Source organism: Alexandromys fortis, unplaced genomic scaffold (genome assembly GCF_014885135.2).
Source record: "Alexandromys fortis isolate MF-2015 unplaced genomic scaffold, M_Fortis_MF-2015_v1.1 scaffold_12, whole genome shotgun sequence".
Classification (NCBI taxonomy): Eukaryota; Metazoa; Chordata; class Mammalia; order Rodentia; family Cricetidae; genus Alexandromys; species Alexandromys fortis.
This window is the reverse complement of record NW_026067937.1, coordinates 6,269,819-6,285,666: the sequence shown is the minus strand read 5'-3', so window position 1 is coordinate 6,285,666 and position 15,848 is coordinate 6,269,819. Positions and strand designations below refer to the sequence as shown.

General features: G+C 46.1%; 1 protein-coding gene and 1 long non-coding RNA gene across 5 annotated transcripts in view; one reads left to right on the top strand and one right to left on the bottom strand.

The window, feature by feature from the left end:
- Nucleotides 1–6,426, bottom strand: part of Ehf (ETS homologous factor) — a 38,736-nt gene extending 32,310 nt beyond the window's left edge. The window contains exon 1 of one of the 4 annotated variants that reach the window (XM_050147040.1): nucleotides 6,279–6,426. The gene's annotated coding sequence lies outside the window, so the exon portion shown is untranslated. Of the gene's footprint in view, nucleotides 1–3,750; nucleotides 3,770–5,424; nucleotides 5,445–6,278 lie in introns of those variants that run through there. The other 3 variants (XM_050147037.1, XM_050147038.1, XM_050147039.1) reach the window with 3 other exon arrangements.
- A 147-nt stretch (nucleotides 6,427–6,573) lies between these two features.
- On the top strand, nucleotides 6,574–9,777 carry LOC126504621 (uncharacterized). Its single transcript, XR_007592667.1, has 5 exons — nucleotides 6,574–6,711; nucleotides 6,894–7,010; nucleotides 7,184–7,345; nucleotides 8,806–8,914; nucleotides 8,999–9,777. It is a non-coding gene; the product is annotated as an uncharacterized lncRNA (long non-coding RNA).
- Nucleotides 9,778–15,848: the final 6,071 nt, after the last annotated feature.

Here is a 15,848-nt window from a genome sequence, read left to right as displayed (position 1 = left end):
GGAGGGAGGGAGGATATTAAACCAAACAGACTTCCTAAGCACAGATTCTGTGGAATACAGCCCCCACCTATATAACCACAGAAGTCTTCTCTGATGCTGACCATATCCAAGACATCAGCCCCACTTTTGCCTCTACCCCATCAAGACTCCATCACCACTGAGGGTGGAGTGATCTTTCCTGCCCCTGAATGCCCCCCCCCCATGATCTTGCCTTCTCAGATAGATTAGAGAATGAAATACAATACAACACTGAACATAGCAGGGGACAACCCCCTCCTCCCTGCCCTACAACAGACACTCGGCAAACAGCATTTACTAACATCGGTATTACTGTTACTTTCTTCACTACGCCCGGTGCCTGAGTATAACCACAACTCTAAGTCCAGAAGCAGGAAAAACACACTCCCCTGTCGGAGTGAAGAATGTGGATCAGCTAATCTACTCGACAGTCATTTCCTGTGCAAGAAATGCTGCCCCCTGGTTCCTCTCCCCCTTTCTTTCTCCATGGACCCTTTGTGCAGTCTGCTGGAGTTTGTGAGCCTCTTCTCACCTTTGCTGAACGTGTGATATTAAATTATGTGCTTCATATCTGTCACATACCTAATCGCCTCTGCGATTTCAGATGTCGATACTTCTGTACCAAGTACAATGTGATATAAAAATGTTAATCATTTTTCTGGGGAATAATCACAATCATGGCTAATACTAACAGAGAGTTTTGCCTATATTCACACTGAGAGATATATTAAATTATAATTGAAAATTGCTAAAAATAATAATGTCATTTCTTCTGCATCAAAGTTCCTAGATCCCCCTGAATTCTCTCCTCTGGACATTAGGTAGAACCCTGGATGTTTTACTAACAGCAAGGACTATTCAACTTGGTCTTTAGGAATGACTTGCACCTGTCCACAACAGCTCAACAATTTAGCAAGAGGCAGACCCACAAGATCTCATCAAAATATATAAGTACACACACACACACACACACACACACCAAAGCCCCTAGATGCCCAAGGTCAATACTTTCTGTGGCAGTGATCAGTAGATACCCACAGAAACACTTAAGGACTGTAGGAGTGGGCACCCTCTCACACAGCTGTGTTAGCTGGTGAACAATCTGAAGAGAGACATTTCTTCCGGGGTTTCCTACATGCCAGGCATCAGGGCATGGTACAGAGATGTCCTGTAAGGCCACCCATGTGTGCTGTGGCTTGAAGCCAGCTCGGCATGAGGCTCAATTTGGAGGTTTCCTATTAATATAGACCTTCCTGTTTCCTTATGCCCACCATCTCTATGAAAAATTAAGTTTCCAGTTTCTTTCCCAGAGTCAGAGTTTAGAATCCAAGCTGGTCACTATTGAAAAGCAACAATAATAAACAGAATTTAAAACTCATCTGCTCCAACTCAGTGGAGACGGAGAGAAAACGCCCAGGCTGAATACCTCTCTCTGACTTCCAGCGTGCAAATGACTACTGAACATTACTCACGAGCATTGTCTGGGTGCTTTCACATTCTTTGCTTAATTTAGTCCTCATTAGTCCTGCATAGTAGATGCTATTACCCCATTTTCCAGATGAAGAGACATGGATGCTAAAGTTTATCGAATTCGCCCCAAAGCACTCAACTATTCAGTGGCAGTGTCCAGTTCAAAGCCGGGTACCCAGGACTCCTCCAGTGTCCGGCTTACCACATCCCAGCAAAGCCCCTTCCCAGCCATGAGAACTCAACGCTGCCTGCCCCTTCAGACACAAGCAGTCAAAATCTACTCTTTCTTTGTGATCCTCCAAACACCCTCTGGCCAGTGGAGGGAAGAGGGCAGAATCGCAACCAGCTGCCCTTTAATTTCTTAAAATGAACAAAGCTAGGCAGAGGCTAAATTTCAGGCCAAATCTACAGCCCACACAAAGCCAAAACAAGTCAGCTCAGAGTCTGTGGAAGGCAGAACTGGTAATAGCCCCCCCCCCCCCACACACACCTCCTCAGGACTGTAACAGCAGCCCTTCTGAGGGAAGCTTGCTAAAGGTCTCCTAAGAGATTCCGGGGCAAACTCCCTATGATGGTCATGTTCACAAGACTCTGCCATCACAGCAAGCTCAACAAGAACTTCCTCTCTATTCTGAGAGAAGCTCATCTGAGTTCAGCTGGTATCAGGTGGGGACGGGTTAATAGTGACTGAAGTTTCTCACATTCGTACCTGGCATACGGTCCCAGCCCCAAAGACTGTTTTTCGTGAGTCTGTGATACAAGAAGAGCAAGAAGCAGCGGACAGGCAGGCCACCTTGACTTCACCACGGCTACATCAAAGAAAGCATGCATCTAGACAAGGTTATTTGAGATAAGTTTTTATAGTGAAATAGTTGGGTTAATGGAATACTCGGTTCTCTTAACAGGTACACAATTATCTGTTTGGCTCTTTGCCCCTTTTTAATTTTAGGCTTGTGTCATCAGAAATCATGTTTTGGGTAGACCTATACACACCATAATTTAAATGAGTGGCCAGAAACCCTTAACAATTGTTCTAATGCTGAGAAGCAAGAGAGAGAGCCAGAGAGGAGATACAAGTGAGGCCAGTGGCCCGGTGATGGGAAGCCCAGCCCCGCACAGCAAACCAAAGAACAATGTGGTTAGGTGCTAGTGAAATCATTTTCAAAGGAGCATTTTACAGGGTGTCTCTTAAACCAAGTCAATTAATACCCTAGGAGCCTCTTTAAGTGGGACACCGTGCTTGACCCTCCCGTGAGCTCTGTCTGCTGCAGATACAGAGCTGAGCCATCTGGAAACAGCACAGGCTCCTGGCTGACCCAACTAGCCCTATTGCCCACATGATGACCATCGAATCTTCCTCTAGGACAGGGTCCACACCTTTCTCATCTACCCAGTCACCACAGACAAATCAGTGCAGCTCAGGCCAAGTGGATGCCAGCATAGGAAGTCTCACCTTCGGCTGATCCAGAAGTAGCTCGGTTCTTCCTCAAGTGCTGTTAGTACATCACGGGCTCCCCATTATCACAAGTCACTATCTCTCCTGCTCTGAGTCTATCGATTAAGATGGGGTACCATGTGCCATAAGCGGCTGAGACACCCCCTCCCCACACCGCCAATGAAGGCTGCCAGGTTCATTCCTCAATAGTCTATTCTTAGTCAAAGTTCTGAAGATCCTAACAGAGATACTGAAGGGCCCCCCAGTAGTCTTTCTGCCTCGGGGGCATCTGTCACCCCTCTCTTTATTCTCACAGACTCAATCCTGCTGACACTGAGCACTAATGTTCCACCTACCTTTGGCCACCATAGCCGGCAGAATCTGTGAGTTCAAATATGCCTTAAAGGTATTCAGTATGTATAAAAGAGGAAACTAAAACCCAGAGAGGTAGAGTGTCCTCTCTGGGCCACTCAGACTTGCCAGGTTTCCTTACAGTCATGCTTAGCACTGTCCCACCAACTGCCTTCCCTGCCCTGTGCCCCATCACTCCAAAGATAGCGCCAGCCAGCTGTCCAGGACGAGCCTTAAGACATAATCTTTGCTCCCATCTAAAAGGCAGTAAAGTTTTCGTCAACTAACTCCGAAGGACTGACAGAAACGTCTACTCAAGAGCATCTTGGCTTCCTCACCATGATGGCATTTGGCTAGAAAATACATCCCATCCTGAGATAAGATAAAAAAAAATGACTGCTACTCAGAGCAAATTATATCACTTAAAACCATTTTATAAGCAGGTATGAAAATGTCAGATAAAATGAATTACCCACCTTCTCCCACCAGCTGTTAGGAATCGAATTAAGAAAAGTTGGGCAGCGCTCACTGCTCTGAGGACCCCAGGACAGAATTAGCTTACCCACTCTGAAAGCCACTGTTCTGTGCTCGGTTAAACAGTAACAAAGGCAGAGTCAGGTTGTGTGGTCTTGAAACATCAAGCCAATGCTCCCCAACCGGGGCCCCACCCACGACAGAAAAGCCTGCTGCTTCACCTCCGTGGAAGAGGAGAGGCAGTTGAACAGGAGAAATGGCTTAAAACACCAGCGAAGTGGTGGTACTGAAATGGAGGTTTTGAGTTTATGTTTAGTTCCTTCAAACCATAGTGCTGTGAGTTGGCAGACTCAGTTTCGGTGTTTTGGTACCCTCTCCACCTCACCTCCCAGAAGCCTTCAAAGGTCGTATCTGTTGGAAAAGCCCTAGGGATGCCACCATCCAGAAGGAGAGGAGACAGAGTACACTCCCCCAACTGTGTGTGACGGTGCAATGCAAAGCAAGATTTTCATACTTAGGTTTAAAAAAAAATAATGCAAGAAAGTCCAGTGAACACAGCCCAGCTCTCAAGTCCCCCAGAGAGCACCGACAATAAGAAGGAAATAAAACCGAGTAGACTGCAGAAAGTGCAGTCCACTTCCTTAGAGCAGAACATGGCCCGGAAGCACTCACCTTCTGACCTGATCCCAGCTAGCTAACAGAATACCACTGAGAACAGAGCTGAGCTCTCAGCTTCCATTTTTGTCTCGGGCCTTCAATGGAGTCAAAAAGGTACTGAAAGAGGATGAAGGGGAAACCCTTACGGGACCCACAAATATGGAATTGTGAGTGTGATTGGAGCTCACCAGAGGTTTAGAAAGGCCCAAGGCACTCCCATGAGAAATCATGGTATAATAATTTAATAATAAAAATATCAGGAAGCTTGTATGGATATAGGTAATATAATTTTTTTAGCACACACACCAAAACAATGTTATCAAATCTGAGACCTTTTCATAAATGAAGCCTAGGTCCAACACACGTCCTACCCACAACTATAGCGAGAGGCCCTGAATAATTATGTGGCCCTGAATAATTATGTCTCGAGTGGTCCTCTAACTTGCAACATAGTAGCATCCTCAAGATCACTCTCTTTCAGAATCTCTGCCCAACAATCTAGAAACATGGTATTCATGATATTCCGCAGTGTTTAAATGTGGTTACAAACTTCCAAATAACTCTCCTCTCTTCCATTACAGTTTTTAAATACCACGGCCCATTGATGCAGCAGTAACCAGTCCACACGGCTCCATATTCCAATCCCACTCTCAACTGTGAAATTCTTCTCATAACGCATCTGAATCTCTTCTGTTAGAGACTGACTGTTCTCTGGACCTCAGGGGAAGTGGCACACAGCGGTTCATGGTCCTAACTTCCCCTTAGACATTGAAAGATACGGTCTTGATACATCCTCACACCAATGCCCACAGAACCGACTGCTGCTTCTACAAGACATCTCAGATTCCGAACTCCCCCGCTCCCCCTGAGGTCAGCACAGGGAAAGGCAGAGGCACCTGAGGACTCAAACCCAGAGAACCTTACACTTCAGCTTACACTTCACGCACCACCCCACAGCAACGCTCAGAGTGTCCCAAAGCAGACTTTAAAACATAATAAAAAATAAAAATAAAAGTGACCTTGCCACCTTGGTGCTCTTACGAGCCATCAAGATTCATTCCCCCACTTTTCTCTCCTCGATCCGCACTGGGGCCAACACTTGTTCATGCTGTATAAACAAAAGGACAGAGTCCCTATATCGAAGGCATTTGCTGCTGGTGAGTCATGACTGTCTGTCTGGTCATAGTATCCCATTGTGGGAAACAAAGGGTTAGTCTGTCCCCTTGTGATATGGAAAAATCATTTACCTAACTTGAGTCCTCTTTCTACAGGGGATCATTTTTACAGCTACAGTCTTCCCGCCTTAGCCACCTGGTCCCTGCTCCCTTTGTGAATATAGGTTACCTTACCTATCTACAGCCATTTTCCCCAACTGGAATACAGTGGAGGTGAATTGGCTTTTCCTTAGTGCTTGTAAGTCAGGAAAAAAAAAATCAGCAAAGACACCTGTAGACTGTGAGTCTATGATCCCTGATCCCTGGCAGCCTTTAGCCAACCAGCTTGTTACTGAGCAACATCAGAGTCACCTGTCTCGGGCTGCTTTTCGTTCCACAAAACTCTAACCCAGGGATATGGCTTTATTACACCACATGGGCAGAGAGAAGCCAGGGGGCTTTTAGAATTTTGCTGACTGGAAATTCAGACAATGTAAAAAAAAATTTACAGATAACACTCACGCAGCCCAGAGGCTCTCACCCAAATAAACTCGAACAAGACTCAGTAGGTGAGGCCAGGTAACACAAGCTTCACTTCCTGCCAGCTGCGTCCCGGAGCCTCTGGTTTCTTTTCACCTGTCTGAGTCAAGACAGGCTTCTCTTTCCACACAGGTGTATGAATTTCAGGTTCCAAAGAAGATTTAAAGGTGAGGACTTACCTCATTTACCTGAAGATTCCGGATGGGCAGTCCTATGGCTCTATGGATGGAGGAGAAGGCAGGCAGCTACGGCACCAGCTCCTACCGGGATGGGGAGCCACGGCCTTATCACGTCTCAGCTCTCATCAGAGTGAAGATAAATGCATATGACAATAATTTAAAATCATTTTGTAGGATGTTAAGCAATAAGCCACCAACCGGGAATTCCCTAAGTCACTTCCCCCTCCTCTGATTGGCTGCCCAGCCCTTTAAAAAAATAAAATAAAGGATTACAAACATTGGCTCATTTGCATTTGGCCAACTCACACGTTAGTGTTCAAACAAAACAGGTCTAACCAGGTTATGCCTGTGTCTCAAGAACAGAGACAACCTGTTAATGGATGAGGAATTGATTTGGTGGTGACCGTGCCTTTCAGCTTAGAGGCAGTTTCAGGTAAAAAATGCCTCACTTCCCAAAGACGCTCGGGAAGGGGGGGGGGATAAAAACTCAAGTCCCTGGCTGGCAGATGAAGGAAGGAAGAGGGCTGGGAGGTGCTCTTGAAGATTTGTCTCATTTTCTAACCTGCATTTAGTCCTCTCTGCTTTGGCATCAAGACCTTTGCTCTGGCTGTGCAGGTACCAAGCGTGGAAGGAGCGTCTAGCCCATTCTCTCTCGGGGCACCATGACTGGCTCTTGGTAGTGACTCTTGACAGTTTTAGAGGACTTTGAACAGGCTTTTTCCCCAGCCCCAGGTAAGCACCTTGGAGAAAGGTTATAAGGGGGTGGCCCTAGAGAAGGGTCCACTATGAGATGCCTAAGGGTAACAATCATTGACAAGGCAGGGACTGGTTGACAAGATCATCTTCACTTCACTTCTGAGATGCTTTTTTTTTTTTTTGGTACTGTTTATCAACCCTTTCTGTAGGATCCAGAAAAGAAAACCAAAACGCCAACAGAGTCTGAACAAGACATGGACTGCTAAGGAGATCTTCGGATTTCCCAGAGCCCCATCCCCCTGAGTCAAGGCTATGCAGGGAGTTTCCTATTCTTGCTTCACTGGGTCCCAAATGTTTCTCCACCTGCACAGGTGAGCGAGTGCCCTGGCCAGGAAAAATACAGTCTCCTAACCATTAACTTTCCCCCTTGGGTCTTCCTGGACACCAGCCTTCTATGAACAAAGCATCCAGACAGGTCTCTTGAACTTCTCCCTCTTTGTCGGGAGACAGGAGGGAGTTTCGGCAAAGGTAGATAGATGTTTGTGGTCACAACCCAGAATTTCCATCTGTGAAAATGAAATATAGAAGCTAAGGCTTGAGAAAGGAACAGACAGCCAAATAGTTGCTAACAGGGATGGGGAGCCAGCCCACGCAGTGCTCTCTTGTTTTGTTTGGTTTAAGTGACTTGAATTTCAAGAACTTTCAAGTCCAAAAGACGGTAGTGGGGCAGTGGTGGGTTTGGGGAGGGGGGTCTTGGAAGGAGGTGGATCTTTAAAGGAGGTGTTGGGGTACAGTTCGGGGCAGGTCTGTAAAGCCCTTCTGCTTCTCTAACCTCCAGCAAATAAACCCACCTCCCCTCCAGTTCAGCCGTGTCTACCTGCCAAAGGCCCTGTTAACAGGCAAATGTGTGCCCTGGGCCTGATAAAAACAGTAAATGTCATCATTGCCTATTATCACATTAGCCCCAATTAGTTTATCGGCTCCAGATCTGAGAAAGAGGCCCCAGGGAACAGCCGGCTAGAGTCTTCTTGGAGAGACGAATCAGGAGCAGCCCAGCTCCTCTAGCTCCACCCACCGCGGGGTGGGTGGTAGCAGGGGAGGAAAAGACTCTAGAGCAAGCAGCCTTAGCCTACTCCTCACTTGTGCCAAACCTTGACCTGAGGCAGCCTGGCATGGTAAAGGGGTAGGAGCTGAGTATTCCTGAGGTATGAACACCGAATGCAAGCACCTAAAACAATGTGGATCCTAGCCCAGGCCTAGCCACCCTAAGTTGTAGGCGCTTGAATTCAAGAGGAGACAGTCTGCTTCTATCTCTACTCTGTTTTCCACTCTTACTCTAACCTGCTGGATGGACACTCCTGAGAAGAGTCGATGGGGCATTGGTGGAGGTGGGAGGAGATAAAAAGGTGTCACCTTATAGCCACGGCCACTATGGAGGTTCATGTTCATATGTATGAGGTGCCTAACAAAGTGTCTGATAATTAGCAGGTCCTCTCGAGTATTGATTGTTTCCTTTACTTGAGACTGAGCTGACCCTTCTAGAAGAAGAACAGCCAAAACAGTACCTCCCTCTCAGGAGAGAGATTGATTCTTAGGCATGCATCAATGGAAAAACTTTTCCAGATGAGACCATTTACCTGATGCTCAGTTTTAACAAGATAGTGCTGGTAGGTAGAGAGATAGATAATTGATTGATAGATGATAGATAGATAGATAGATAGATAGATAGATAGATAGATAGATAGATGTGGATAGATGGAGTAAACCCCATAATGAGTTTTAAATAGTAACTATGGAAACATCAAACAGTAGATACTTTACACCGATACAGAGTATGCTCCTGAAAGGGATGCAGAAGACTGTCGTTATCACCAGACTTCCACCATTCATCCTGTTTCTAAGACTCTCTGGGAGACAGAAGAAGGACATAGAGTAATGAGGTGAGGTAAAATCAAGATGATTCCAGAAACTGGAATACAGTCTAGAAACACAAATCTTCTGAAACCTGCCTTGTCTCTTCACAGGTCAAGCTTTTGCAAAGGCATGGAACCTGAGTCAAGTCCTGATGGGGGTGTCTCAGTTAGTAAGGTGCCTACTGTACATGCATGAGAACCTTTGTTTGGATCCCCAACATCCAGGTAGAAAGCCCAGCATGGCAGTGTGCACCTGCAATCCTAGCCCCAGAGATGCCATGAGAAGAGTTCCCTAGGGCTTGCTGGCCAGCTAGTCCTGCAGAATCACTGAGAGTCCCTGTCTCAAAACAAGGCAGAGAGTGACTGAAGAAAATGTCAGTCTCTGGCTCTCTGTGCACATGCGCTCAAGTGTAAACACACATACACATCACACACACGCAAATGGTGCAGGCAGGGCAGACAGGATTATTTGCAGTGGCTTGGAGTTCCTGAGTTAGTTGGTTTGTCTGCTAAAAGATCCCTATCACAAAATCAAGGAAGCAAAGGGACCTAACTGCTAAATGGAGGCCAAGACAAAGAGTCTCTCTGAGATTATCAAGCCCTAAGGGGTCCAAGTCTCAGACAAAGCCCTGATGTCATTACAGGCCAATGGCAGCAGGATGTCCTTACTTTGCACACACAGATGCTCACTTGCTTTACACTTCTGTTCCTAACTAGAAGCCTATATTTATCTTTGAAAGCAAATGTGTGTTTGTGTATGTTTCAGTCTCTGATTCTCTGCTGATGATATAGATCTACCCCAGGGCAGAATGGGACAGCTGTGTAATAAGAGACACAACAAAAATATTAATACAAGCTGAACAGGAACAAGAGTTTCTCTCTCTCTCTCTCTCTCTGGTTCAGTAAAACTCACAGGGTACAGAAAGTCAATCACTGGTTACCCTGGCTATAGTTAAATAAGGAACTAGGGTTCCTGTGCATATTGCCTCTTACCATTCTCCTTAATTTTGAACATTAGGGTATCTTCCTGTACTCTGAGATAGCTCATGGGCCATGAAAGTGGCATTTCAGTTTCTCAGGGAGGTCACAGGTTGACAGTTGTCCTAACATTTGCACAGAACACTCTGTAGCTATTCTCATCACATCTGGGCACCCACAGGCTGAGCAGACCCTCTGAAATGCCAAGGCGAGAAACAGCCTCACTGTGGAGTGGGGGGGGAGGCCCAGTGGTACTGAAAAGAGCTCGCTGTGGTAAGAGAGAAACAGACACACTGGGAGTCACACACCCACAGAGAGAGAGGGAGGGAAGGAAGAGAGAGAGAGAGGGAGAGAGAGAGACTTTCTCCATCGTTTAAATATGTCCCCAGCCCTACTTGAGCACCAAAGAAAAACACCCACCCGAAAATGTTACTCAGGGCCCCTCCGCTTTGCCTGGTATAGTGTGCCCTGCTTTGTCTCCTCTGTAGCTCATGATCTTGCTGAATTCTCCCTTGCTATATGTTTCCTCATGAAGAGCTTCACACACACGTGAGTGAAAACCTTACCCCGGTTCTTGAATCAAACTACTTTGAGCTTCTCTGGTTCAATTCTGAGTCTCAGAAAAAGGCCAGAAGACCAAGCAAAAGCTAGCCTCTGCCAGACGAATTTCCTGTGGCCAGTGTTTTCTTTTCTATGCAGGGAAACGCTTCTCATAATTATAGCAGGCTTCTTCTACCTTCTGTGCTCCTCTTTTTATAATTGACAAATTAAAATTGTATAATATATATATCTAAACTTTACAACATGATGTTCTGATCATGTATATCTTGAGGGATGAATAGATCAAACTAATTAACATATGTGTTACTACACATACTTAACATTTTTGGACAGTGAGAACACTTGTAATCTGTTCTCAGCAGCTTTCAAGCACACAATGCTTTGTTTTTAACTACAGTCACCAGGTCGTACAATGAGCAGTTGTTTTCACATGCTACATTCTGCATAAGACTGCCCTTCCTACTATCATGGAACCTTAAATATAAAACCAATTAAAGGATGATCACATCATACGAGCTGAATTCCAGCCCAGCCCAGGTTACAGAGTAAGACCTTGTCTCAAAAAATTAAAAATAAACGAATAAACAGGAGATCAAAATGAAACTGGGAAGCCAAAATGAAAACGTCTAATGTATGAAGACAGCTCCTATAGCTTAAGATCAAATACCGAAAAAGCTAAACGTTCAAAACAAAAATTGAGGGGAAACCCCACTGCAAGAGTAGTGATTCTGTCTTGCCCTGAAAGTCTTGAGGGTCTTTTGACACAAAGGTCACCCTGCTGCTCACCAGGCTTCTGGGCACTGGACATGCTAAGTGCCAACTGAGTCTCTGGGTCAAGAATTGAGGAATGGCAGGGAGGGGGGCTGTGATGTGAGAGCAGCAAAGATGGGGAGCAGCAAAGGAGCCTAACAGGGAAAGAGGGTCACCATCAGTGGCCATCACTCTTCCAAAGCGGCCTAGGGTGTCTCAGAGTGACCACCCAGATGGCCATTCCTAAGAACGTCTTCCAGATAAAACTGTGACTGTCCATGCCCTTGAACCAAATACATCTCTAACCCTCCCGACAGTGACCTCAGAGAGTAGACAGGCACATCTACGGGGACTATGCAAAATACTCATTTGCATAAATAAGTTATCCATTCAGGTCATTCAAAACATTTGCACCTGCTCGCTGGTAGGATGGCAGGAAAGAGGCCTCTGGAATTATTTCTGAATAATTTCATATTTGGGGGAAACCCAGATGAAATCTCCCTGCTGGTGTTGGGACATGTCCCTGATTTTTCTCTCCTCTCCCCTCCCCAACTCTCAGTAACCACATGTTAGTTCAGGATTTGCGATTAGTCAGTCTCCTGCTCTGGACAGCCTATATATCAAATAATGATATTTTGAGAGTTAACTTCTTTCATAACATTGACCCAGGGAAGTTTGTTAAGAGTCCTGACTTAAGGTTGGAGGCAAATATCTCTGAAATTCAGAAAACCAAATATATATATATATATATATATATATATATATATATATGCACATATTGTGTAGGTGGATGTATAGTAAAAGCGAAATAAGGAACTTGGCTACAAAGAGAACCAAATCTGCACCGTCAGTGCATCTGAAAACTTCTGTTAGGAGCACAACCCTGCTGCAAGCGAGAACAGCTAAGTTCTGCACCAATCCCCTCACAGTGAAAATCAAGAGGAACATGCCTGCCCACAAGCAGGAGGACTTTGGCTCAGAGCCCCACTTAAAAGTCAGGCATGGTGGTATATGCCTATAACCCTAATCCTGGGGAGGTGGAGACAGAAAGATCCTTGGGCCAGCCAGCCTAGTCAGTTGGTGATGTCCAAGTCCATTGGGAGACTCTGTGTCAAAATAATCAGGTTTAGAACCAGAGGAAAACACTTGAAGTTGACCTCTGACCTCCACATGTGCATTTACACGGACATACAGCTGGTTTAAAATGAATAAGAAGAAAAAGAACCATACAAGGAATGAAGAGGACGGAGCCACTCCAACAAGCTGCTAGAGACAGGCAAGTTCCACTGGCTGTGGACTCTTTTCCATCAACAGTGAAGTCCAATGTCAATGGACTTTTCCTATCAACGCCAAAAATATCATAAAACATTTTTTATGGGTCCTTGGTCTCCTTGGTCTGTGGATCTTCAAAAGTTTCTAGAACTACCAGGGCAGAAAACCTCAGGAAATCTAATCTTAGATCTCATGATGATGTGGTCATGGTGAGGGAGGGGTGCAATCATGGTGAGGGAGGGGTGCAGTCATGGTGAAGGAGGGGTGTGGTCATAGTGAAGGAGGGGTGTGGTCATGGTGAGGGAGGGGTGCAGTCATGGTGAGGGAGGGGTGCAGTCATGGTGAAGGAGGGGTGTGGTCATGGTGAGTGAGGGGTGTGGTCATGATGAGGGAGGGGTGCAGTCATGATAAGGTAGGGGTTCCCCTGGCAAATAACTGACTTTCGCTAATCCATTTTTTTCCCAGTTCACTAGGAGGAGGAATAAAACTTGAGCCTTGGCTGGGGGGTATCTTTTTTAGAATCAAGCAAGATGAGCTCAAAAATCCATAAAATCACACTAAAGAGTGGCTTTGACAGCTGGATCCAGCCCATTCATTAGCTTTCTGCGATTCCAGCCTCATGGCTGAGATACTGGCTTGCATATAGTCTTGTAGTGGCATGGGAACTACAGGACCACCGGGATTTTACAGGACCGCCTTTGTTTGGGTTTTTACACCCCCATTTTAACACTGACTGTCCCAGGAAACCCCTTCACTCCCAGTCAAACTAGAAAAGTTGGCCAACCCAGGCACGTGTCAAACAGACATTCTCCAACCTGATCTTCTCTAACAGCCTGCATGCATCCTTAGCCCCGGGACCGTCTCTGAGCATTTGGACTGAGAGCACGCCTCACTCCCAGCGCTGCTGGCACGGGGAGAAGGTAAGGGGGCTCGGCAGGCACCATGAACGCCCGCATTGATGAGTGTCTGTGGATAATATACTGAGAGCTGTGTGGAAAGGAAGAACTCCCTGCTGAATCAGAAACCCTGACTGCTGGTTAGTCCTGGCTGAGCAACCATCTCTTTGGGTGGTCAACATGTGTCAGGAAAGAAGCATCACGCTTACAGCATCCAGGCCACCAAGCCCCCCTTTACCCAGTTGTATTTTTTTTTTTGGTCAAGTACCCACTGTGTACTGGTTTGGACACTGTTTTATTAACTTACCACCTAATCCTCAGAAGGGCTCCAGAAAGTACCATCATAATCCCACATTTTAAGAATGAGAACACTGAAGCTGAGAAAAATTAGGTGACTTTCCCAAGGTCACACTTCTGGGAAGGACAGACGGGAACCAGTTTAGGCTGACCCAGGGGCCCCTCTCCTGAGACCCTCTAGCCATGCCCAAGGAATGTGCTCTCCCCCAGCCTCAGGGGGAGTGGACAGCCACTCTGCCTCCAAACAGAAGGAAACTGGCGTTGCCTCCACACTGGGCAACCTGATCAGTCTTAGAAGGCCAGAGAATTAGCAGGCAAGCCTTTGCTTGCTGGGAGACGGCTTACCCTGAAGCCCTGCTGGTTTTCCCAGAACCCTGAACTAATATTTACATAATCTTATTACATTGCTTTCCAGCTTCACACTGAGGAGAAAACCCGAGAACCCACTTGGGTGATACTACCCCTGTAACAGAGACAGCTTGTTTGTCAGCTCACAACAAACACAGACTAATTACAGCGGGAAAGGTTCCTGCCTCGGAAACGCTGGGGTTCTTATCTGACCCCACTCTTTACTAGTTATGTTACTTTGGACAGTTTGAGACTCAATTCAACCATCTTTAAAATGAATATAAGTTGGTCCCATCCTATCGCTGTCATCATCACCTCTGGTACCACTTAATAACACAAAATCCCTTTAATGAGGTGATTATATTTTTCACTGTGTATGCGTGTGTGTGTGTGTGTGTGTGTGTGTGTACAGCCATGTACGTGCTGTGCGTGTGTATGTATATGTGTGTACTGGCACGTACATGCATACCACATGTAGACGTCAGAGGACAACCTCTGGTGTCCATCCCCAGGTACCCCCCACCTATTTGTTAGAGACAGTGTCTCTTGCTGGCCTGGGACTCCACCATCACTTGCAGGGAAAGCTGGCCCCTGAGCTTTCCAGAATCTATCTCCATCTCCCAACACTGGAATTACAGGCACGTGCCATCATACCTAGATGTTTACAGTCGGTGGTTCTAGGGAATTAAGATTTGGGTCTCCACTCTTCCAAGGCAAGTACCACACTGAGATGTCCCTGGCACATAGTGACTATTTTTATCTCTATTTTATACCTTAGAAAACACAGAAAAGTGGGAAATTGGGCCAAGGCTATAGGGCAAGGTCTAGAGCACAGATCGTCTGACCCGAAAGCCTGTCCGTCATTGGTGTGCACTCTCTCACAGGCAAAGCTCTGAATATGACTGCCCACACTGGTGAGCCTAGCTCCCATCCTCGGCTGCACATCCCTCAAGGCCCTGCTTTTCAAGAGCGTGGGTAAAAGAGAGGGGGTTATCCTCAGGAGCACCCTCATCTCCTCCTCCCTGCCCCACACCGCCCTCCCGAGTGATGGCAGTGACTCACCCCGCTGAATGTGCGCACTGGGGCTTGAGAATGACTCAGGAGCACAGAGGGACTAAAGAAGGAGTATCTAACTGCAGAACAAAGCCGGGCAGCCACTTGTGGCCGGGATAATTACAAGCTGGAGCAGCAACACGAAGGCCAAGGGCGGTCTAGTTTACAGGGTCATAAATCACAACCTCAAAGACTTCAGGAGGTCCAGAGTTTCCACCAGGTACTGCAGACCCAAGTAAAGTTTGTTTTAAAAACAAACAGATAACAAAAAGAAAGAAAAAAAAAGTCACTCAGGCATTCCACCACCTTGCAAGGTCTCCTTGTTACTCTTCCAGCCATCCTGCTAAGTCCCTATCCCTGGCCCTCACTTGCCCTGTGTTCTCCAAAAGCAAGGGGAGAATGTGGATTTGAGGGGGAGACTTGTCAAATATACACAAATCTGCAGTGCGGTAAGCACTGGAAGTCCTGACTTGCCCCACTGTCCTGTGGGAGGTTGAAAAGGGCTCGTTTTTTTCACCAGGATAAAAATAAAATAAAATAAAACACTTTCGTTCTTGTGTATCCAGTCATTGTGGCAGCAGCCTCTATGTCCAGCCAACCCCTGTCATGCTTCAGGAAGCATTTCGGCATAAAATCAGATGGGCAGCTTTGTACCCAGATTGGTCATCTGTGACAATACAGCATTGGCCAAATGACACAGTTGGATTCACTGAGTTTTTAAGCTTATTTCTTTTTCAATTTACTCCTATTTATTATTGATAGCGGTTTTTTTTTTCCTTTTTTTTTTTTTTTTTTTTTTTTTTTGT